The sequence below is a fragment of the Ranitomeya variabilis genome, chromosome 2 (assembly GCF_051348905.1).
Source record: "Ranitomeya variabilis isolate aRanVar5 chromosome 2, aRanVar5.hap1, whole genome shotgun sequence".
Taxonomy (NCBI): Eukaryota; Metazoa; Chordata; class Amphibia; order Anura; family Dendrobatidae; genus Ranitomeya; species Ranitomeya variabilis.
In genome coordinates, this window is record NC_135233.1 from 1,101,576,795 (window position 1) to 1,101,600,490 (window position 23,696).

At 51.8% G+C, this 23,696-nt stretch overlaps 1 protein-coding gene across 3 annotated transcripts in view; it reads left to right on the forward strand.

Annotated features, from left to right (window-relative positions):
* The window catches only part of GAREM2 (GRB2 associated regulator of MAPK1 subtype 2), a 105,379-nt gene that overhangs the window by 73,115 nt on the left and 8,568 nt on the right, over window positions 1–23,696 (forward strand). The window contains exon 1 of one of the 3 annotated variants that reach the window (XM_077291853.1): window positions 4,787–5,091. The exons of 1 other annotated variant lie outside the window; for it this stretch is intronic. The gene's annotated coding sequence lies outside the window, so the exon portion shown is untranslated. Of the gene's footprint in view, window positions 1–4,786; window positions 5,092–9,518; window positions 9,964–23,696 lie in introns of those variants that run through there. One more of the 3 variants, XM_077291854.1, reaches the window with a different exon arrangement.

The following is a 23,696-nucleotide window of genomic DNA, read 5'->3' on the forward strand; positions in this document are numbered from 1 at the left end:
TTCCCTCTGTAGTTGGGAAAATTATTGTGAAAATGTTGTGACATTACTATGAAGCCTTCACTGCCGCGTGACCACTAAAATGGTGAATACCTACAAGGTGGGGCCGCTGGGTGGGCACTAAGTGACTTTTGATTGGACAATTAATTCTTATGTCTCTGTCTTGGCCTTGGGGACCAGTTTTTGCTTTGAGGGTGTGACGAGGGTAAGCAGGGGCAGGTTCAGTGGGAGGCCGAGGTGGGGTTAGTGTGTGGTCAGGGTAATTAGGGGACAGGTTAAAGTGTTGTGAGGGTAAAAATGGGTGCTGTTAGTGGGGTCAAAGAAAGCATGGGCAAGCTCAGGGTAAGCAGAGGCTGGACTAGAATGTGGCTAAGGTAAGCAGGGGCGTGATTAAAGTTTTAGCTAAGATAAGCAGGGTTGTGATTAGGGAGTGGCTTGAGTAAACGGGTGTGATTAGGGTGTGTTTTGTGTAAGCAGGAGTGTGATTAGGGTGTGGCTTGGGTAAATGGGTGTGATTAGGGTGTTGCTTGGGTAAACAGGAGTGTGATAAGAGTGTTGCTTGAGTAAGCAGATGTGTGTTTAGAGTGTTGCTTGAGTGAGCAGGGTGTGATTAGGATGTGGCTTGGTAAGAAGGGGTGTGATTAGGGTGTGGCTTGGTAATCAGGGTGTGATTAGGGTGTGGCTTGGTAAGCAGGGGTGTGATTAGGGTGTGTCACGGGTAGGCAGGGGTGTAATTAGGGCGTGGCTTGGGTAAGCAGGGGTGTCACTAGGTTTTGGCTTGGGTAAGCAGGGGTGTGATTAGGGTGTGGCTTGGGTAAACGAGTGTGATTGAGGCATGGCTTTGTAAGCAGGGGTGTGATTAGGGTGTGGCTTGGTAATCAGGGTGTGATTACGATGTGGCTTGGGTAGGCAGGGGTGTGATTAGGGCGTGATTAGGGTGTGGTTTGGTAAGCATGGGTGTGATTACGGTGTGGCTTGGGTAAGCAGGGGTGTGATTAGGGTGTGGCTTGGTAAGCAGGGGTGTGATTAGGGTGTGTCACGGGTAGGCAGGGGTGTGATTAGGGTATGGCTTGAGTAAGCAGGGGTGTCACTAGGTTTTGGCTTGGGTAAGCAGGAGTGTGATTAGGGTGTTGCTTGGGTAAGCAGGAGTGTGATCAGGGTGTGGCTTGGGTAAGCAGGGGTGTGATTAGGGTGTGGTTTGGTAAGCAGGGGTATGATTACGGTGTGGCTTGTGCAAGCAGAGGTGTGATTAGGGTGTGGCTTGTGTAAGCAGGGGTGTGATTAGGGTGTGGCTTGGGTAAGCAGGGGTGTGATTACGGTGTGGCTTGTGCAAGCAGAGGTGTGATTAGAGTGTGGCTTGTGTAAGCAGGGGTGTGATTAGGGTGTGGCTTGGGTAACCAAGGACCTGGGCAATCCTCACATCATGTCTGCTCTGATAGTGTTTAAAATAATGAGATTGTAAAGGATTGACTAGACTAGATACACTGTAACAATCCCTCAGCTGTGAGAAATGGTCCCCTCTCAGGCTGCAAGCAGAGATCTTTAAAGTGTAAGGAAAGTGAATGACTGTGGCCCCAACTCACCGTTATTTTTCTGCCTTTTTTGGGCATTTTTACGATTGTGCCCAGGGCTTTTTGCTCCATTTTCATGTTATTTTTTTTCATTCCTCGCCATATTTTGGTTTGCTCGACAATGTAGCTGAGGTTTTTGGCAAATTCACCATTTCAGACTTTTCAAAATATCACAAATTTTTGTGCAACTGTTCGTCAGTTTTCTAGTGGAGAACAAAATATATATATTTTTTATTTTGCACAAGCTGCAGATAAATGTCCGACATCTTATTAAAAGTAGGCAAAAATAAAGTTAAAAAGCAAAAAAAAAAAAAAAAAAAAAAAATTTACATTTGTGCCAAATTCATGAAACACAAACTTGGATCAAAATCCACCAATGCATAAAGAAAGATGAGAAAAAAAAGGCTGGAAATCTGCAGCGCGTTCCTTCATACAGCGATACGGGGAAGCGGCCGGCCCTGTTTGCAGCCGACATCTCCAAGGACTCTCCACAAGACCAGGAGCGTCATGAGCAACCAGAATTTACCAATGGCACCTTCACGGCTCAAGACCACCGTTCCTGAATGTAAAATAACGCCTCCTACACTTAACCCATTCACTACCAGGGCGTGGAGGAGGTGATGGGATCCGCGTTTAGCTGTTGCCTTAGGCCCCGCTTTATCTGTGCTTGTCACAGCCGCTTCCTTTATTACGGGGCCCCATCTGTTCAGAGACGGGATTTGGGGGTTTTACTCGTCCAAGTCATCAATAGTGAATGAAGAGCTGATAAATAAGTCATCATGGCGACGGGAACGTGCTGCAGCAGCTGAGCCCAAATATATGGAGGAAGAGCCCCCTGCTGGAGACCACCAAAGGCTCATAGAGTAGAGGGGGCTTCAGGTATGGGGGCCGATACTGGCCCCGAGCACCAGAACAGATATGCCTCCTGCTGGAGACCACTAAAGACTCATAGAGTACAGGGGGCTTCAGGTATGGGGGCCGACACTGGCCCGGAGCACCAGAACAAATATACCTCCTGCTGGAGACCACCAAAGACTCATAGAGTACAGGGGGCTTCAGGTATGGGGGGGTTGACACTGGCCCTGAGCACCAGAACAAATATACCTCCTGCTGGAGACCACCAAAGGCTTATAGAGTACAGGGGGCTTCAGGTATGGGGGAGAGGACACTGGCCTCGAGCACCAGAACAAATATACCTCCTGCTGGAGACCACCAAAGACTCATAGAGTACAGGGGGCTTCAGGTATGGGGGGGTTGACACTGGCCCTGAGCACCAGAACAAATATACCTCCTGCTGGAGACCACCAAAGACTCATAGAGTACAGGGGGCTTCAGGTATGGGGGCCGACACTGGCCCCGAGCACCAGAACAAAAATACCTCCTGCTGGAGACCACCAAAGGCTCATAGATTACAGAGGGCTCTGGTATGGGGAGAGGACACTGGCCCCGAGCACCAGAACAAATACATCTCCTGCTGGAGACCACCAAAGACTCATAGAGTACAGGGTGCCTCTGGTATGGAGGGGCGGACACTGGCCTCGAGCACCAGAACAAATATACCTCCTTGCGGAGACCACCAAAGACTCATAGAGTACAGGGGGCTTCAGGTATGGGGGCCGACACTGGCCCTGAGCACAAATATACCTCCTGCTGGAGACCACCATAGCAAGGGTGGACACAGACAGAAGAGGGCTCCTGTGCAAGAACCATATATGGGACCTTTGCAGTCCAGTAATGTCTCTGTGACTGGAGCTGTCTTCTGCTTTGGAGGCAGTAGTGGCCCCTTTAGCTCTTGGGCCCCTAAAAAGGCTGCACAGGTTGCACCAATGGTTTATCGGGCCTCTGTACCATAGACTCACTCAGTACAGGGGGCCCTGGGAATGGCGGACTCGACACTGGCCTCTAGCACCATCTCAAATTTATGGCGGTAACAAGATGCCCTTGTTGGAAATCTCCATGGAAGCCCCCAGAACAGGGACTATGGGTATGGGGGTCCCCTGGCCCGATGATCCAGAGGCTGTAATGGCGGCCATAGTAATGGTCACTCAACTTTCAAAGAAAAGGAAAACACCATGATTTCTATCTACTTGGAGTATTTTGAGGGGGACACTCCTCCGCTGTCCTAGGCCATGATGTGTGAGGATTGACGTTCCAGGCGCATAGACCCTGTCAGTAAATGTTTTGCCCTCTGGACGCTCCGAGAGGCAGAGCAATGATTAAACTGGGGCGTATCGATGGCCGCCGTAGACGGAGGGCGATGTAAATGCAGAAGATCGCCCTTCCTGACGGACCCTTCCGTCAAACTACACAACCGGATGCGGGCAGACCTGCTACATGTCCCCATCACCTCCATTTTGGGTCTTCTGCTAGGCCCAACTTGTCGCCGTGCTCCATAGGAGACCATCATCCTCAATATATACTGCGGTGTTCCAGTATATACTACACATAATTAATCAAGCACCGGGCTCCAGTAATTTGGGAAACTGAAAAAGTGGAAAAAAAAAAATTAGCAAAAAAAAAAATGAAGAAAAAGTTTAAATCGCCCGCCTAAAAAAATCTAAATATATTTGGTATCATGGCATCCGTACAAGTCCGTAAATGAAGAAGTGTGCGAAAATCAAGCCGTCGCCTCGCTCCGTCAATGGAAAAATAAAAAAAAATGACAGATCACAGAAAATGACGACACAAAGATTTTAGTTTTTTTTTTACAAATTTACGATTTTTCTTCAATCACTAAAATATGAATAAAACAAGTTTTGGCGTCGCCGTCACCATACTGACCAGGAGAATCGCGTGTCCAGGTCGTTTTTACTAACATTTCACTGCACTTGAATGTTTTTTATTTTTATTTTTTTAGTACATTATACGATAAATTAAATGGTGTAATTTAAAGCTGCAGATCAATCGGCAAAAAAACAAGGACAAATGTAAACAGTTATGGCTATAACAGGACGCCATGATTCGGGGCAGGGGTCAGATTTCACCTTACGGACTGTAAGCGTTTTTATAATGTTCCTAGTCAATGACAGGAAGCCGAGACCTCGAAAATGGAAGATAAATTTAGGCCTGGTTTATTAAAACTTTAAAATGGTCTCTGTTGTCCGTAGCAACCAATCAGAGTTCAGCTTTAATTTCTCCAGACTTGTTTTAGAAATGAAAGCTGAGTTCTGATTGGTTGCTGCGGGCAACTGACAGTTTTGACAAATGAGGCCTAGAATATATTAGAAGGCCCCCGCCCGGATCATTGTCACGGTAACACAACATTTCATGAGCCAAGTCTCGGGGCCTCCAGATAAATCTCATCTTCCAATATCACCCCAATCTTTGTGTCAGGAAAGAAGACATTTCACGTCTAAATCAACACAAGTTATAATGACCCGGAGTCCATCATGAGTGTGAAAACATGTGCAAGACTGGGGAATGGCGAGAAAGGAGAGGAGAAGAATGGAGACGACAGACTGTGTCACCAAGGAGAGAGAGGTCTCTGAACTGCGAACATAATGAAGATCTGTGCAAATAACCAGTAAGGGTCATATAATAACGTGACCACAGTGAGACGGGAGCGACACCACAGCTGTGCACAGGCGGTGCTAACAACGAGAGCCGAAATCATACAGCGTCATAGCAATGAGGAAAGCAAACTGGTGTCTGACAGAATGTACGCGGCCCCCTATATACAGGAAAATACTGCCCCCTATATACAGGAAGATAACTACTATAATACTACCCCCTATGTACACAAGAATATAACTACTATAATACTACCCCCTATATACAGGAAGATAACTACTATAATACTACCCCCTATGTACACAAGAATATAACTACTATAATACTACCCCCTATATACAGGAAGATAACTACTATAATTCTACCCCCTATATACAAGAATATAACTACTATTATACTGCCCTCTATGTACAGGAATGTAACTACTATAATACTGCTCCTATGTACAAGAATATAACTACTATAATACTGCCCCTATGTACAGGAAAATACTGCCCCCTATATACAGGAAGATAACTACTATAATACTACCCCCTATGTACACAAGAATATAACTACTATAATACTACCCCCTATATACATGAAGATAACTACTATAATACTGCTCCTATGTACAAGAATTTACCTACTATAATACTGCTCCTATGTACAAGAATATAACTACTATAATACTGCTCCTATGTACAATAACATAACTACTATAATACTGCTCCTATATACAATAATATAACTACTATAATACTGCCCCCTATGTACAAGAATATAACTACTATAATACTGCTCCTATGTACAATAACATAACTACTATAATACTGCTCCTATGTACAAGAATATAAATACTATAATACTGCTCCTATATACAAGAATATAACTACTATAATACTGCTCCTATGTACAAGAATATAACTACTATAATACTGCCCCTATGTACAAGAATATAACTACTATAATACTGCTCCTATGTACAAGAATATAACTACTATAATACTGCCCCTATGTACAAGAATATAACTACTATAATACTGCCCCCTATGTACAAGAATATAACTACTATAATACTGCCCCTATGTACAAGAATATAACTACTATAATACTGCTCCTATGTACAGAATATAACTACTATAATACTGCTCCTATGTACAAGAATATAACTACTATAATACTGCCCCTATGTACAAGAATATAACTACTATAATACTGCTCCTATGTACAGAATATAACTACTATAATACTGCCCCTATGTACAAGAATATAACTACTATAATACTGCCCCTATGTACAAGAATTTACCTACTATAATACTGCTCCTATGTACAAGAATATAACTACTATAATACTGCTCCTATGTACAATAACATAACTACTATAATACTGCTCCTATATACAATAATATAACTTCTATAATACTGCCCCCTATGTACAAGAATATAACTACTATAATACTGCTCCTATGTACAATAACATAACTACTATAATACTGCTCCTATATACAAGAATATAACTACTATAATACTGCTCCTATGTACAAGAATATAACTACTATAATACTGCCCCTATGTACAAGAATATAACTACTATAATACTGCTCCTATGTACAAGAATATAACTACTATAATACTGCCCCTATGTACAAGAATATAACTACTATAATACTGCCCCCTATGTACAAGAATATAACTACTATAATACTGCTCCTATGTACAGAATATAACTACAATAATACTGCTCCTATGTACAGAATATAACTACAATAATACTGCCCTCTATATACAGGAAGATAACTACTATAATACTACCCCTATATACAACAATATAACTACTATAATACTGCCCCTATGTACAAGAATATAACTACTATAATACTGCTCCTATGTACAAAAACATAACTACTATAATACTGCCCCTATGTACAAGAATATAACTACTATAATACTGCCCCTATGTACAAGAGTATAACTACTATAATACTGCCCCTATGTACAAGACTATAACTACTATAATACTGCTCCTATGTACAGGAATATAACTACTATAATACTGCTCCTATGTACAAGAATATAACTATAATACTGCTCCTATGTACAAGAATATAACTACTATAATACTGCCCCTATGTACAAGAATATAACTATAATACTGCTCCTATGTACAAGAATATAACTACTATAATACTGCTCCTATGTACAAGAATATAACTACTATAATACTGCCCCTATGTACAAGAATATAACTACTATAATACTGCTCCTATGTACAAGAATATAACTACTATAATACTGTTCCTATGTACAAGAATATAACTACTATAATACTGCTCCTATGTACAAGAATATAACTACTATAATACTGCTCCTATGTACAAAAACATAACTACTATAATACTGCCCCTATGTACAAGAATATAACTACTATAATACTGCCCCTATGTACAAGACTATAACTACTATAATACTGCCCCTATGTACAAGAATATAACTACTATAATACTGCTCCTATGTACAAGAATATAACTACTATAATACTGCCCCTATGTACAAGAATATAACTACTATAATACTGCCCCTATGTACAAGACTATAACTACTATAATACTGCCCCTATGTACAAGAATATAACTACTATAATACTGCTCCTATGTACAAGAATATAACTACTATAATACTGCCCCTATGTACAAGAATATAACTACTATAATACTGCCCCTATGTACAAGACTATAACTACTATAATACTGCCCCTATGTACAAGAATATAACTACTATAATACTGCCCCTATGTACAAGAATATAACTACTATAATACTGCCCCTATGTACAAGACTATAACTACTATAATACTGCCCCTATGTACAAGAATATAACTACTATAATACTGCTCCTATGTACAAGAATATAACTACTATAATACTGCCCCTATGTACAAGAATATAACTACTATAATACTGCCCCTATGTACAAGAATATAACTACTATAATACTGCCCCTATGTACAAGACTATAACTACTATAATACTGCCCCCTATGTACAAGAATATAACTACTATAATACTGCTCCTATGTAGAAGAATATAACTACTATAATACTGCCCCTATGTACAAGAATATAACTACTATAATACTGCCCCTATGTACAAGAATATAACTACTATAATACTGCCCCTATGTACAAGAATATAACTACTATAATACTGCTCCTATGTACAAGAATATAACTACTATAATACTGCTCCTATGTACAAGAATATAACTACTATAATACTGCCCCTATGTACAAGAATATAACTACTATAATACTGCCCCTATGTACAAGAATATAACTACTATAATACTGCCCCTATGTACAAGAATATAACTACTATAATACTGCCCCTATGTACAAGACTATAACTACTATAATAATGCCCCCTATGTACAAGAATATAACTACTATAATACTGCCCCTATGTACAAGAATATAACTACTATAATACTGCTCCTATGTACAAAAACATAACTACTATAATACTGCCCCTATGTACAAGAATATAACTACTATAATACTGCTCCTATGTACAAGGATATAACTACTATAATACTGTCCCTATGTACAAGAATATAACTACTATAATACTGCCCCTATGTACAAGAATATAACTACTATAATACTGCTCCTATGTACAAGGATATAACTACTATAATACTGCCCCAATGTATAAGAATATAACTACTATAATACAATGACTATAGGGTTAGTAATGGGGCTTCATATTGACGATTCTCCTTTACTAACCCCTGGGCTTGATGTTACCTGACAATACAAAGCTGACATCAACCCTACAACTATCACCTCACTTTCCACCGCACCAGGACAAGTGGGAAGAGCGAGGCTAAGCACTAGATTTGGCGCATCTTATGGATGCTCCATTTCTTTGGCAGCTGAAGGCTGATGTTTTTAGTCTGGGAGGGGGGCAATAGCCATAGCCCCTTTCCAGGGTATTAATAGCAACCCACAGCTGTGTGTTTTTATTTTTTGCTGGGTTTTGATTGTAGGGGACCCTATGTCACGTTTTTTTAGGGGGTCTCTCTTGTAATAAGCTGTAAAGGCTGATGAACAAACAGCTGTGAGCTACAAATAATATCCTGGGAACATTTATGGCTATTGGCCCCTTCCCAGATTATTAATAATCAGTCTCCAGCTGTCGGCTTTCCCTCTGCTGGTTCAAAACATAACACAGGAGCCCACGCTGTTTTTTTTTTTATTTTAATGTTTAATTTTACACAGCGGGTGCTGAATACAACTCCCATCATTGTCACCTGGTCACGGTGATCTCAAGGCGACCATGATGAGAGCGTCCCTGCCGGAGCCTGGGATCAGCGTGAACGTTACCGCTTGCTGTCAGGCGCTGAAGCGTCTCATCCGTGTGATATCAGGCTGCGCGTGTGCAAGACGCATTTTGTCCGTGGTGCGTGAAAAAAAAGGACCCGTCTGCGGACTCTTCACAATGACCCGCGGTCCGCCCTGTGCCCACCTCCATATTGAATACAATGTGTCCGTATTGGCGGCCCCTCTAAAAACGGAATGTGAAGGGGCCGAGGTGAAAGTATATTAACCCTATCATTGACCGGCGGCCGCCCTCTCCAGTATTTAAGGGGTTAACGCCGCCATGTCTTTATGTTGGCGGAGGATTAATGTGTCTGCAGATTCGCCTTCCTGCTCCGTAATAGAGCTGAGGCCAGGAGACTCCATTATCGCCGGCCCCGAGGGTCTCCCGGGGGTCCGGCCCGCCGGGGGTCCGGCCCGCGGCTGATCGGAAACTGATTGATTGAGCGGCCGGGATCGTCTCTGACTCTTCAGGTCCATTCACCAGGCGGAGGAGGGGGCGCTTCCTGGCAATGGCTGTCTGGTTGTAAGTGGCCCCTGGGACGAGGAGGGGGCCGCTCCGTGTTATTGTGGGGGGCCGTCGTTGTGTGAGGGGTCTTTACATACCCAGATTTTCAGATCAGATCTTCTCCAGAATAAACTGCTTGAAGAACTCTTAGAAATGTCTTCCCTCATCTCTCGTAAAGAGGGTCCCGCAGGAAAGTCCCCGATCAGCCGCCGTCCGATCAAAACGCTGCAGACGATCAGCTACAAAAAAGTCCAAAAACTTCCACAAACTGCAGGAAACCAGAACACTGCACTGGAAGGTGACCATTCCTGACCACCCACAAAACTGTGTGTGCACGGAGCCCTAGAGGACCCCGCAGTGTCCCCCACCCGCAGTGTCGCCCCCCCACAATGTCACCCCCCCACAGTGTCGCCCCCCTACAGTGTCGCTCCCCCCGCAGTGTCGCCCCCCCACAGTGTCACCCCCCTACAGTGTCGCTCCCCCCGCAGTCTCGCCCGCCCACAGTGTCGCCCCCCCGCAGTGTCGCCCCCCCACAGTGTCACCCCCCTACAGTGTCGCTCCCCCCGCAGTATCGCCCCCCCGCAGTGTCGCTCCCCCCATAGTGTCGCTTCCCCAGTGTCGCCCCCCTACAGTGTCGCTCCCCCCGCAGTGTCGCCCCCCCACAGTGTCGCTCCCCCCGCAGAGTCGCTCCCCCCACAGTGTCGCTTCCCCACAGTGTCGCCCCCCGCAGTGTCGCCCCCCTGCAGTGTCGCTCCCCCCACAGTGTCGCCCCCCCACAGCGTCAACCCCCTACAGTGTCGCTCCCCCCGCAGTGTCGCCCCCACAGTGTCGCTCCCCCCACAGTGTCGCCCCCCGCAGTGTCGCTCCCCCGACAGTGTCGCCCCCCCACAGTGTCGCTCCCCCCGCAGTGTCGCTCCCCTCAATGTCACCCCCCTACAGTGTCGCTCCCCCCGCAGTATCGCTCCCCCCACAGTGTCGCCCCCCCACAGTGTCGCTCCCCCTGCAGTGTCGCTCCCCCCGCAGTGTCACCCCCCTACAGTGTCGCTCCCCCCGCATTGTCGCCCCCCCACAGTGTCGCTCCCCCTGCAGTGTCGCTCCCCCCGCAGTGTCACCCCCCTACAGTGTCGCTCCCCCCGCATTGTCGCCCGCCCACAGTGTCGCTCCCCCCGCAGTGTCGCTCCCCCCACAGTGTCGCTTCCCCACAGTGTCGCCCCCCACAGTGTCGCCCCCCACAGTGTCACCCCCTTACAGTGTCGCTCCCCCCACAGTGTCGCTCCCCCGCAGTGTCGCCCCCCTGCAGTGTCGCTCCCCCCACAGTGTCGCCCCCCCACAGCGTCAACCCCCTACAGTGTCGCTCCCCCCGCAGTGTCGCCCCCCCACAGTGTCGCTCCCCCCACAGTGTCGCCCCCCGCAGTGTCGCTCCCCCCACAGTGTCTCCCCCCGCAGTGTCGCCCCCCCGCAGTGTCGCTCCCCCCACAGTGTCGCTCCCCCCGCAGTGTCGCCCCCCCACAGTGTCGCTCTCCCCGCAGTGTCGCTCCCCCCACAGTGTCGCCCCCCGCAGTGTCTCTCCCCCCATAGTGTCGCTCCCCCCGCAGTGTCGCCCCCCTGCAGTGTCGCTCCCCCCACAGTGTCGCCCCCCTACAGTGTCGCTCCCCCCGCAGTGTCGCCCCCCGCAGTGTCGCTCCCCCCGCAGTGTCGCCCCCCCGCAGTGTTGCTCCCCCCACAGTGTCGCTCCCCCCGCAGTGTCACTCCCCCCACAGTGTCGCCCCCCGCAGTGTCGCTCCCCCCACAGCGTCGCCCCCCACAGTGTCGCCCCCCCATAGTGTCGCCCCCCTACAGTGTCGCCCCCCCGCAGTGTCGCTCCCCCCACAGTGTCGCTCCCCCCGCAGTGTCGCTCCCCCCACAGCGTCGCCCCCCACAGTGTCGCCCCCCCATAGTGTCGCTCCCCCCGCAGTGTCACCCCCCCACAGTGTCAACCCCCTACAGTGTCGCTCCCCCCGCAGTGTCGCCCCCCACAGTGTCGCTCCCCCCTGCAGTGTCGCTCCCCCATAGTGTCGCTCCCCCCGCAGTGTCACCCCCCCACAGTGTCAACCCCCTACAGTGTCGCTCCCCCCGCAGTGTCGCCCCCCAACAGTGTCGCTCCCCCCTGCAGTGTCGCTCCCCCCGCAGTGTCGCTCTGCTGCTTGCCCTGACTTTTCCTGGATCCAGCAGGGGCCCCGTGCTGGGGGGTCCTATACAGGGGGTTATGGGGCCCCCTTATGTTAGGGCCCTGAGTTCAGGGAGGAGTCAGCGGAGACTAATTTGTCCCCATGAATGAGGTGACGTCGCCCCTCACACTGAGACCCCCGGGGATGAGAATGGTCTATCATGGGGGGGTGACGTCGCCCCTCACACTGAGACCCCCGGGGATGAGAATGGTCTATCATGGGGGGTGACGTCGCCCCTCACACTGAGACCCCCGGGGATGAGAATGGTCTATCATGGGGGGGTGACGTCGCCCCTCACACTGAGACCCCCGGGGATGAGAATGGTCTATCATGGGGGGGGTGACGTCGCCCCTCACACTGAGACCCCCAGGGATGAGAATGGTCTATCATGGGGGGTGACGTCGCCCCTCACACTGAGACCCCCGGGGATGAGAATGGTCTATCATGGGGGGGTGACGTCGCGCCTCACACTGAGACCCCCGGGGATGAGAATGGTCTATCATGGGGGGTGACGTCGCCCCTCACACTGAGACCCCCGGGAATGAGAATGGTCTATCATGGGGGGTGACGTCGCCCCTCACACTGAGCCCCCCGGGGATGAGAATGGTCTATCATGGGGGGGGTGACGTCGCTCCTCACACTGAGACCCCCGGGGATGAGAATGGTCTATCATGGGGGGGTGACGTCGCCCCTCACACTGAGACCCCCGGGGATGAGAATGGTCTATCATGGGGGGGTGACGTCGCCCCTCACACTGAGACCCCCGGGGATGAGAATGGTCTATCATGGGGGGGTGACGTCGCCCCTCACACTGAGACCCCCGGGGATGAGAATGGTCTATCATGGGGGGGTGACGTCGCCCCTCACACTGAGACCCCCGGGGATGAGAATGGTCTATCATGGGGGGGTGACGTCGCCCCTCACACTGAGACCCCCAGGGATGAGAATGGTCTATCATGGGGGGTGACGTCGCCCCTCACACTGAGACCCCCGGGGATGAGAATGGTCTATCATGGGGGGGTGACGTCGCGCCTCACACTGAGACCCCCGGGGATGAGAATGGTCTATCATGGGGGGTGACGTCGCCCCTCACACTGAGACCCCCGGGAATGAGAATGGTCTATCATGGGGGGTGACGTCGCCCCTCACACTGAGCCCCCCGGGGATGAGAATGGTCTATCATGGGGGGGGTGACGTCGCTCCTCACACTGAGACCCCCGGGGATGAGAATGGTCTATCATGGGGGGGTGACGTCGCTCCTCACACTGAGACCCCCGGGGATGAGAATGGTCTATCATGGGGGGGTGACGTCGCTCCTCACACTGAGACCCCCGGGGATGAGAATGGTCTATCATGGGGGGTGACGTCGCCCCTCACACTGAGACCCCCGGGGATGAGAATGGTCTATCATGGGGGGGTGACGTCGCCCCTCACACTGAGACCCCCGGGGATGAGAATGGTCTATCATGGGGGGGTGACGTCGCCCCTCACACTGAGACCCCCGGGGATGAGAATGGTCTATCATGGGGGGGTGACGTCGCCCCTCACACTGAGCCCCCCGGGGATGAGAATGGTCTATCATGGGGGGGGTGACGTCGCCCCTCACACTGAGACCCCCGGGAATGAGAATGGTTTATCATGGGGGGTGACGTCGCCCCTCACACTGAGACCCCCGGGGATGAGAATGGTCTATTATGGGGGGTGACATCGCCCCTCACACTGAGACCCCCGGGAATGAGAATGGTCTATCATGGGGGGGTGACGTCGCCCCTCACACTGAGACCCCCGGGGATGAGAATGGTCTATCATGGGGGGGGTGACGTCGCCCCTCACACTGAGACCCCCGGGGATGAGAATGGTCTATCATGGGGGGTGACGTCGCCCCTCACACTGAGACCCCCGGGGATGAGAATGGTCTATCATGGGGGGTGACGTCGCCCCTCACACTGAGACCCCCGGGGATGAGAATGGTCTATCATGGGGGGTGACGTCGCCCCTCACACTGAGACCCCCGGGGATGAGAATGGTCCATCATGGGGGGTGACGTCGCCCTTCACACTGAGACCCCCGGGAATGAGAATGGTCTATCATGGGGGGGTGACGTCGCCCCTCACACTGAGCCCCCCGGGGATGAGAATGGTTTATCATGGGGGGTGACGTCGCCCCTCACACTGAGACTCCCGGGAATGAGAATGGTCCATCATGGGGGGTGACGTCGCCCCTCACACTGAGACCCCCGGGGATGAGAATGGTCTATCATGGGGGGTGATGTCGCCCCTCACTCTGAGACCCCCGGGGATGAGAATGGTCTATCATGGGGGGTGACGTCGCCCCTCACACTGAGACCCCCGGGGATGAGAATGGTTTATCATGGGGGGTGACGTCGCCCCTCACACTGAGACTCCCGGGAATGAGAATGGTCTATCATGGGGGGTGATGTCGCCCCTCACTCTGAGACCCCCGGGGATGAGAATGGTCTATCATGGGGGGTGACGTCGCCCTTCACACTGAGACCCCTGGGGATGAGAATGGTCTATCATGGGGGGTGACGTCGCCCCTCACACTGAGACCCCCGGGGATGAGAATGGTTTATCATGGGGGGGTGACGTCGCCCTTCACACTGAGACCCCCGGGGATGAGAATGGTCTATCATGGGGGGTGACGTCGCACTTCACACAGAGACCCCCGGGGATGAGAATGGTCTATCATGGGGCGTGACGTCGCCCTTCACACTGAGACCCCCGGGGATGAGAATGGTCTATCATGGGGGGTGACGTCGCCCTTCACACAGAGACCCCCGGGGATGAGAATGGTCTATCATGGGGGGGGTGACGTCGCCCCTCACACTGAGACCCCCGGGGATGAGAATGGTCTATCATGAGGGGGTGACGTCGCGCCTCACACTGAGACCCCCGGGGATGAGAATGGTCTATCATGGGGGGGTGACGTCGCCCCTCACACTGAGACCCCCGGGGATGAGAATGGTCTATCCTGGGGGGTGACGTCGCCCCTCACACTGAGACCCCCGGGGATGAGAATGGTCTATCCTGGGGGGTGACGTCGCCCCTCACGCTGAGACCCCCGGGGATGAGAATGGTCTATCATGGGGGGTGACGTCGCCCCTCACACTGAGACCCCCGGGGATGAGAATGGTCTATCCTGGGGGGTGACGTCGCCCCTCACGCTGAGACCCCCGGGGATGAGAATGGTCTATCATGGGGGGTGATGTCGCCCCTCACTCTGAGACCCCCGGGGATGAGAATGGTCTATCATGGGGGGTGACGTCGCCCCTCACACTGAGACCCCCGGGGATGAGAATGGTTTATCATGGGGGGTGACGTCGCCCCTCACACTGAGACTCCCGGGAATGAGAATGGTCTATCATGGGGGGTGATGTCGCCCCTCACTCTGAGACCCCCGGGGATGAGAATGGTCTATCATGGGGGGTGACGTCGCCCTTCACACTGAGACCCCTGGGGATGAGAATGGTCTATCATGGGGGGTGACGTCGCCCCTCACACTGAGACCCCCGGGGATGAGAATGGTTTATCATGGGGGGGTGACGTCGCCCTTCACACTGAGACCCCCGGGGATGAGAATGGTCTATCATGGGGGGTGACGTCGCCCTTCACACAGAGACCCCCGGGGATGAGAATGGTCTATCATGGGGCGTGACGTCGCCCTTCACACTGAGACCCCCGGGGATGAGAATGGTCTATCATGGGGGGTGACGTCGCCCTTCACACAGAGACCCCCGGGGATGAGAATGGTCTATCATGGGGGGGGTGACGTCGCCCCTCACACTGAGACCCCCGGGGATGAGAATGGTCTATCATGAGGGGGTGACGTCGCGCCTCACACTGAGACCCCCGGGGATGAGAATGGTCTATCATGAGGGGGTGACGTCGCGCCTCACACTGAGACCCCCGGGGATGAGAATGGTCTATCATGGGGGGGTGACGTCGCCCCTCACACTGAGACCCCCGGGGATGAGAATGGTCTATCATGAGGGGGTGACGTCGCGCCTCACACTGAGACCCCCGGGGATGAGAATGGTCTATCATGGGGGGGTGACGTCGCCCCTCACACTGAGACCCCCGGGGATGAGAATGGTCTATCCTGGGGGGTGACGTCGCCCCTCACACTGAGACCCCCGGGGATGAGAATGGTCTATCCTGGGGGGTGACGTCGCCCCTCACGCTGAGACCCCCGGGGATGAGAATGGTCTATCCTGGGGGGTGACGTCGCCCCTCACGCTGAGACCCCCGGGGATGAGAATGGTCTATCCTGGGGGGTGACGTCGCCCCTCACACTGAGACCCCCGGGGATGAGAATGGTCTATCCTGGGGGGTGACGTCGCCCCTCACGCTGAGACCCCCGGGGATGAGAATGGTCTATCCTGGGGGGTGACGTCGCCCCTCACGCTGAGACCCCCGGGGATGAGAATGGTCTATCATGGGGGGTGACAGGATCCCGGGCCGGTGATATACTGGGGTGTACTGGTTATAGGGGGCAGCGGGAACTGACGGATAATCACCCTATAGATCACAGCTGGAGGGACCCCAATGTCAGCAGGGACCCCGCCCATCACCGCTCATCCTGAGCCCCCTGCTTCATGAGTAGATTTCCAGAAGACTGGCACATAAAAGGAGGATAATGGGGGCTGAACGCCCTGTGGGGTGTGGGCAGGTATAGGGTGGGCAGTGGTCGGGGGGCTTGAATATCTCACCCGCCTCCGCGATATTGTTCTCAGGGCTCAGTTTAGGGGTCTCACGGGGCCTCTGAAGACCATCTCTGGGTCCTGCTGGGACTTGTGGTTCTAAAGTGGGGGAAATGAGACTGCGAGCACCAGTGCAACGTAAGGGCCATTACTGGGTGTCAGTCTCCACTCGTGAACCAGGAGGACCAGGATGAGCGGTGCTGAGAACACGACATGGTCGCCAGGCTGCAGTAATTGGGGTCTCGGTAATGAGGGGTCGCTCAATACCTGCTCCTAATGCATCACAGCGACAGCCAAGAACGGGGCGACGACAATGGGGCCCTTGTCCTGCGGCTGAATGGCGGAGACGGCCTGTGATTTGTGGCATCGGCCTGTAGGAAGATGGATGTGCGCAGCCCCCCATACTGGCATCCACCCCCGGAGCCCCCCGGACAATCGCAGCCTTCACCCCCAGATCCGGCGCCGTGTGATCAGTGCCTGGTGCTGAAGGACAGCGCCGACCTGCGCGCAGGGGCCGCTGCGCCACCCGGTGGTCACATGGGGAAGTGCAGCTCCGCCCGGATTGTGGGAAGTTAGGAGAGAAAACATTTCTGCAACTTTCTGATCCTCACATTCATCAGTTCTAGTTTTCTTTCTTTTTTTTTGCACTTGTTGCATTTTTTGCACTAAATTCATCAAATTGATGCAGATTCATGAATTTTGTGCAAAATATAAAATGATAGAAAAACAGACGAAGCCGCAGAAAGCGACCGAAACCGGAGGAAAACTGAGCAGAAAATAGCAGAAATGTCTCCCGGAAAAAGTCCTGAATATTTACTACAGCTCTGCTTGCTGTCAGCATCTCGGGGGGATGAGGGTTGTTACGTTGTATCTCTGCTTGCTGTCAGCGTCTCGAGGGGATGAGGGTTGTTACGTTGTATCTCTGCTTGCTGTCAGTGTCTCGGGGGATGAGGGTTGTTACATTGTATCTCTGCTTGCTGTCAGTGTCTCGGGGGATGAGAGTTGTTACATTGTATCTCTGCTTGCTGTCAGCGTCTCGAGGGGATGAGGGTTGTTACATTGTATCTCTGCTTGCTGTCAGCGTCTCGGGGGATGAGGGTTGTTACATTATATCTCTGCTTGCTGTCAGCGTCTCGGGCGGATGAGGGTTGTTACATTGTATCTCTGCTTGCTGTCAGTGTCTCGAATGGATGAGAGTTGTTACATTGTATCTCTGCTTGCTGTCAGCGTCGCGAGGGGATGAGGGATGTTACATTGTATCTCTGCTTGCTGTCAGCGTCTCGGGCGGATGAGGGTTGTTACATTGTATCTCTGCTTGCTGTCAGCGTCTCGGGCGGATGAGGGTTGTTACATTGTATCTCTGCTTGCTGTCAGCGTCTCGGGCGGATGAGGGTTGTTACGTTGTATCTCTGCTTGCTGTCAGTGTCTCGGGGGATGAGAGTTGATACATTGTATCTCTGCTTGCTGTCAGCGTCTCGGGGGATGAGGGTTGTTACATTGTATCTCTGCTTGCTGTCAGCGTCTCGGGCGGATGAGGGTTGTTACATTGTATCTCTGCTTGCTGTCAGTGTCTCGAATGGATGAGGGTTGTTACATTGTATCTCTGCTTGCTGTCAGCGTCGCGAGGGGATGAGGGATGTTACATTGTATCTCTGCTTGCTGTCAGCGTCTCGGGCGGATCAGGGGTGTTACGTTGTATCTCTGCTTGCTGTCAGCGTCTCGGGCGGATGAGGGTTGTTACATTGTATCTCTGCTTGCTGTCAGCGTCTCGGGCGGATGAGGGTTGTTACATTGTATCTCTGCTTGCTGTCAGCGTCTCGGGCGGATGAGGGTTGTTACATTGTATCTCTGCTTGCTGTCAGCGTCTCGGGCGGATGAGGGTTGTTACATTGTATCTCTGCTTGCTGTCAGCGTCTCGGGGGATGAGGGTTGTTACATTGTATCTCTGCTTGCTGTCAGTGTCTCGGGTGGATGAGGGATGTTACATTGTATCTCTGCTTGCTGTCAGCGTCTCGGGCGGATGAGGGTTGTTACATTGTATCTCTGCTTGCTGTCAGCGTCTCGGGGGATGAGGGTTATTACATTGTATCTCTGCTTGCTGTCAGCGTCTCGGGCGGATGAGGGTTGTTACATTGTATCTCTGCTTGCTGTCAGCGTCTCGAGGGGATGAGGGTTGATACATTGTATCTCTGCTTGCTGTCAGCGTCTCGGGGGATGAGGGTTGTTACATTGTATCTCTGCTTGCTGTCAGTGTCTCGGGTGGATGAGGGATGTTACATTGTATCTCTGCTTGCTGTCAGCGTCTCGGGGGATGAGGGTTGTTACATTGTATCTCTGCTTGCTGTCAGTGTCTCGGGTGGATGAGGGTTGTTACATTGTATCTCTGCTTGCTGTCAGCGTCTCGGGGGGATGAGGGATGTTACATTGTATCTCTGCTTGCTGTCAGCGTCTCAGGCGGATGAGGGGTGTTACGTTGTATCTCTGCTTGCTGTCAGCGTCTCGGGCGGATGAGGGGTGTTACGTTGTATCTCTGCTTGCTGTCAGCGTCTCGGGTGGATGAGGGTTGTTACGTTGTATCTCTGCTTGCTGTCAGCGTCTCGGGCGGATGAGGGTTGTTACATTGTATCTCTGCTTGCTGTCAGCGTCTCGGGCGGATGAGGGTTGTTACATTGTATCTCTGCTTGCTGTCAGCGTCTCGGGCGGATGAGGGTTGTTACGTTGTATCTCTGCTTGCTGTCAGCGTCTCGGGGGATGAGGGTTGTTACGTTGTATCTCTGCTTGCTGTCAGTGTCTCGGGTGGATGAGGGTTGTTACATTGTATCTCTGCTTGCTGTCAGCGTCTCGGGGGATGAGGGTTATTACATTGTATCTCTGCTTGCTGTCAGCGTCTCGGGCGGATGAGGGTTGTTACATTGTATCTCTGCTTGCTGTCAGCGTCTCGGGGGATGAGGGTTGTTACATTGTATCTCTGCTTGCTGTCAGTGTCTCGGGTGGATGAGGGATGTTACATTGTATCTCTGCTTGCTGTCAGCGTCTCGGGGGATGAGGGTTGTTACATTGTATCTCTGCTTGCTGTCAGTGTCTCGGGTGGATGAGGGTTGTTACATTGTATCTCTGCTTGCTGTCAGCGTCTCGGGGGATGAGGGTTATTACATTGTATCTCTGCTTGCTGTCAGCGTCTCGAGGGGATGAGGGTTGATACATTGTATCTCTGCTTGCTGTCAGCGTCTCGGGGGATGAGGGTTGTTACATTGTATCTCTGCTTGCTGTCAGCAATGAAAAAAACCTAGCACTCAACTTGATGCTTATGTGAAAATGTATTGTAGTACCCAACAAACGTTTCGGACTAGCGGTGGATTCCGCGTCTGTCAGTGGCGCTTCAAGACACATCCTCCACAGTCTCTTAACCGGCACAGCGCTCTAGTAAGGCGTCACAATCATAAGTGCCCTGAGACACTAGGGTCTCTTTTTCCAAGCCTCAGTATAGTACGTTACTGATGAAGGTCCATATGACGGACCGAAACGTTTGTTGGGTACTACAATAAATTTTCACATAAGCATCAAGTTGAGTGCTAGGTTTTTTTCATTATTGTACCAAGGTGTGGGAGCCTACCTAAGCACCTTCCTACCAGTAGTGCACTCGCTTCTTTTTCCTTGCTTGCTGTCAGCGTCTCGGGGGATGAGGGTTGTTACATTGTATCTCTGCTTGCTGTCAGCGTCGCGAGGGGATGAGGGATGTTACATTGTATCTCTGCTTGCTGTCAGCGTCTCGGGGGATGAGGGTTGTTACATTGTATCTCTGCTTGCTGTCAGCGTCTCGGGCGGATGAGGGTTGTTACATTGTATCTCTGCTTGCTGTCAGCGTCTCGGGTGGATGAGGGTTGTTACGTTGTATCTCTGCTTGCTGTCAGCGTCTCGGGTGGATGAGGGTTGTTACGTTGTATCTCTGCTTGCTGTCAGCGTCTCGGGCGGATGAGGGTTGTTACATTGTATCTCTGCTTGCTGTCAGCGTCTCGGGTGGATGAGGGTTGTTACGTTGTATCTCTGCTTGCTGTCAGCGTCTCGGGCGGATGAGGGTTGTTACATTGTATCTCTGCTTGCTGTCAGCGTCTCGGGCGGATGAGGGTTGTTACATTGTATCTCTGCTTGCTGTCAGCGTCTCGGGTGGATGAGGGTTGTTACGTTGTATCTCTGCTTGCTGTCAGCGTCTCGGGCGGATGAGGGTTGTTACGTTGTATCTCTGCTTGCTGTCAGCGTCTCGAGGGGATGAGGGTTGTTACGTTGTATCTCTGCTTGCTGTCAGCGTCTCGGAGGATGAGGGTTGTTACATTGTATCTCTGCTTGCTGTCAGCGTCTCGGGCGGATGAGGGTTGTTACATTGTATCTCTGCTTGCTGTCAGCGTCGCGAGGGGATGAGGGATGTTACATTGTATCTCTGCTTGCTGTCAGCGTCTCGGGCGGATGAGGGGTGTTACGTTGTATCTCTGCTTGCTGTCAGCGTCTCGGGCGGATGATGGTTGTTACGTTGTATCTCTGCTTGCTGTCAGCGTCTCGGGCGGATGAGGGTTGTTACATTGTATCTCTGCTTGCTGTCAGCGTCTCGGGTGGATGAGGGTTGTTACGTTGTATCTCTGCTTGCTGTCAGCGTCTCGGGCTGATGAGGGATGTTACATTGTATCTCTGCTTGCTGTCAGCGTCTCGGGCAGATGTGGATTGTTACATTGAATCTCTGCTTGCTGTCAGCCTTTCGGGCGGATGAGGGTTGTTACGTTGTATCTCTGCTTGCTGTCAGCGTCTCGGGCAGATGAGGGTTGTTACATTGTATCTCTGCTTGCTGTCAGCGTCTCGGGTGGATGAGGGTTGTTACGTTATATCTCTGCTTGCTGTCAGCGTCTCGGGTGGATGAGGGTTGTTACATTGTATCTCTGCTTGCTGTCAGTGTCTCGGGCAGATGTGGATTGTTACATTGAATCTCTGCTTGCTGTCAGCCTTTCGGGCGGATGAGGGTTGTTACATTGTATCTCTGCTTGCTTTTAGTGGCTTGGGTGGATGTGGATTGTTACATTGTATCTCTGCTTGCTGTCAGCCTTTTGGGCGGATTAGGGCTGTTAGATTGTATCTCTGCTTGCTGTTAGCGGCTCGGGTAGATGAGGGTTGTTACATTATATGTCTGGACAATGTTGCAGTCACACAGTTCTGACTGCTTTCTTGCAGTGACTCATTGTAGCAAACCCTCTGCTGTGAGGGCGGGGCTAGATGGGTTTTCTTTGTTGCTTGCCTTTATTTGCTTACAGCCATCAGAGTTTGTGATTAGGAATTAATATGTAAAGTATATGAGACATTTTCGGGACGTCATCACACTGGGGTCTGCAGAGCTCTGGTGTCCTGCTTTGGCCTCTCATGTTGCTCTGCGCCCGGTGCTGCTCTGGCGTCTCATGCTGCTCTGGCGTCTGGTGCTGCTCTGGCATTCGGTGCTGCTCTGGCACCTGGTGCTGCTCTGGCGTTCCATGCTGCTCTGGCATCCAGTGGTGCTCTGGCGTTCTGTGCTGCTCTGGCGTTCCGTGCTGTGGCGTCCGGTGCTGCTCTGGCGTCTGGTGCTGCTCTGGTGTCTGGTGCTGCTCTGGCAACTGGTGCTGCTCTGGCATTCCATACTGCTCTGGTTTCCTGTGCTGCTCTGGCGTTCCGTGCTGCTCTGGCGTTCCGTGCTGCTCGGGCATCTGGTGCTGCTCTGGCGTGCGGTGCTGCTCTGGCATCCCGTGCAGCTCTATCGTATGGTGCTGCTCTGGCATCTGGTGCTGCTATGGCGTCCAGTGCTGCTCTGGCATCCCGTGCTGCTCTGGCGTCCGATGCTGCTGTGGTGTCCGGTGCTGCTCTGGTGTCCGGTGCTGCTCTGTCGTCCGCTGCTGCTCTGGCCTCTGGTGCTGCTCTGTCCTCCAGTGGTGCTCGGTTGTCCGGTGCTGCTCTGGCATCCACTGTTGCTCTGGCGTCCGGTGCTGCTCTGGCGTCTGGTGCTGCTCTGATGTTCCCTGCTGCTCTGGCATTTCGTGCTGCTCTGGCATTCCCTGCTGCTCTGGCATACCGTGCTGCTCTGGCAGATGGGGCTGCTCTGGCGTCTTGTACTGCTCTGGCGGACAGTGCTCCTCTGATGTTCCGTGCTGTTCTGATGTCTGGTGCTGCTCTGGCATCCCGTGCTGCTCTGGCGTCCGATGCTGCTCTGGCGTCTGGTGCTGCTCTGGCGTCTGGTGCTGCTCTGGCATCTGGTGCTGCTCTGGCATCCGGTGCTGCTCTGGCATCCCGTGCTGCTCCTGCGTCCGGTGCTGCTCTGTCGTCCGCTGCTGCTCTGGCCTCTGGTGCTGCTGTCGTCCGGTGGTGCTCTGTTGTCCGGTGCTGCTCTGGCATCCACTGTTGCTCTGGCGTCCGGTGCTGCTCTGGCGTCTCGTGCTGCTCTGATGTTCCCTGCTGCTCTGGCATTTCGTGCTGCTCTGGCATTCCCTGCTGCTCTGGTGTCTGGTGCTGCTCTGGCATACCGTGCTGCTCTGGCAGATGGTGCTGCTCTGGCGGACGGTGCTGCTCTGGCATCTTGTACTGCTCTGGCGGACGGTGCTCCTCTGATGTTCCGTGCTGTTCTGATGTCTGGTGCTGCTCTGGCATCCGGTGCTGCTCTGGGATCCCGTGCTGCTCTGGCGTCCGATGCTGCTCTGGCGTCCGGTGCTGCTCTGGCATCTGGTGCTGCTCTGGCATCCGGTGCTGCTCTGGCATCCCGTGCTGCTCCTGTGTCCGGTGCTGCTCTGGTGGAAGGTGCTGCTCTGACGTTCCGTGCTGCT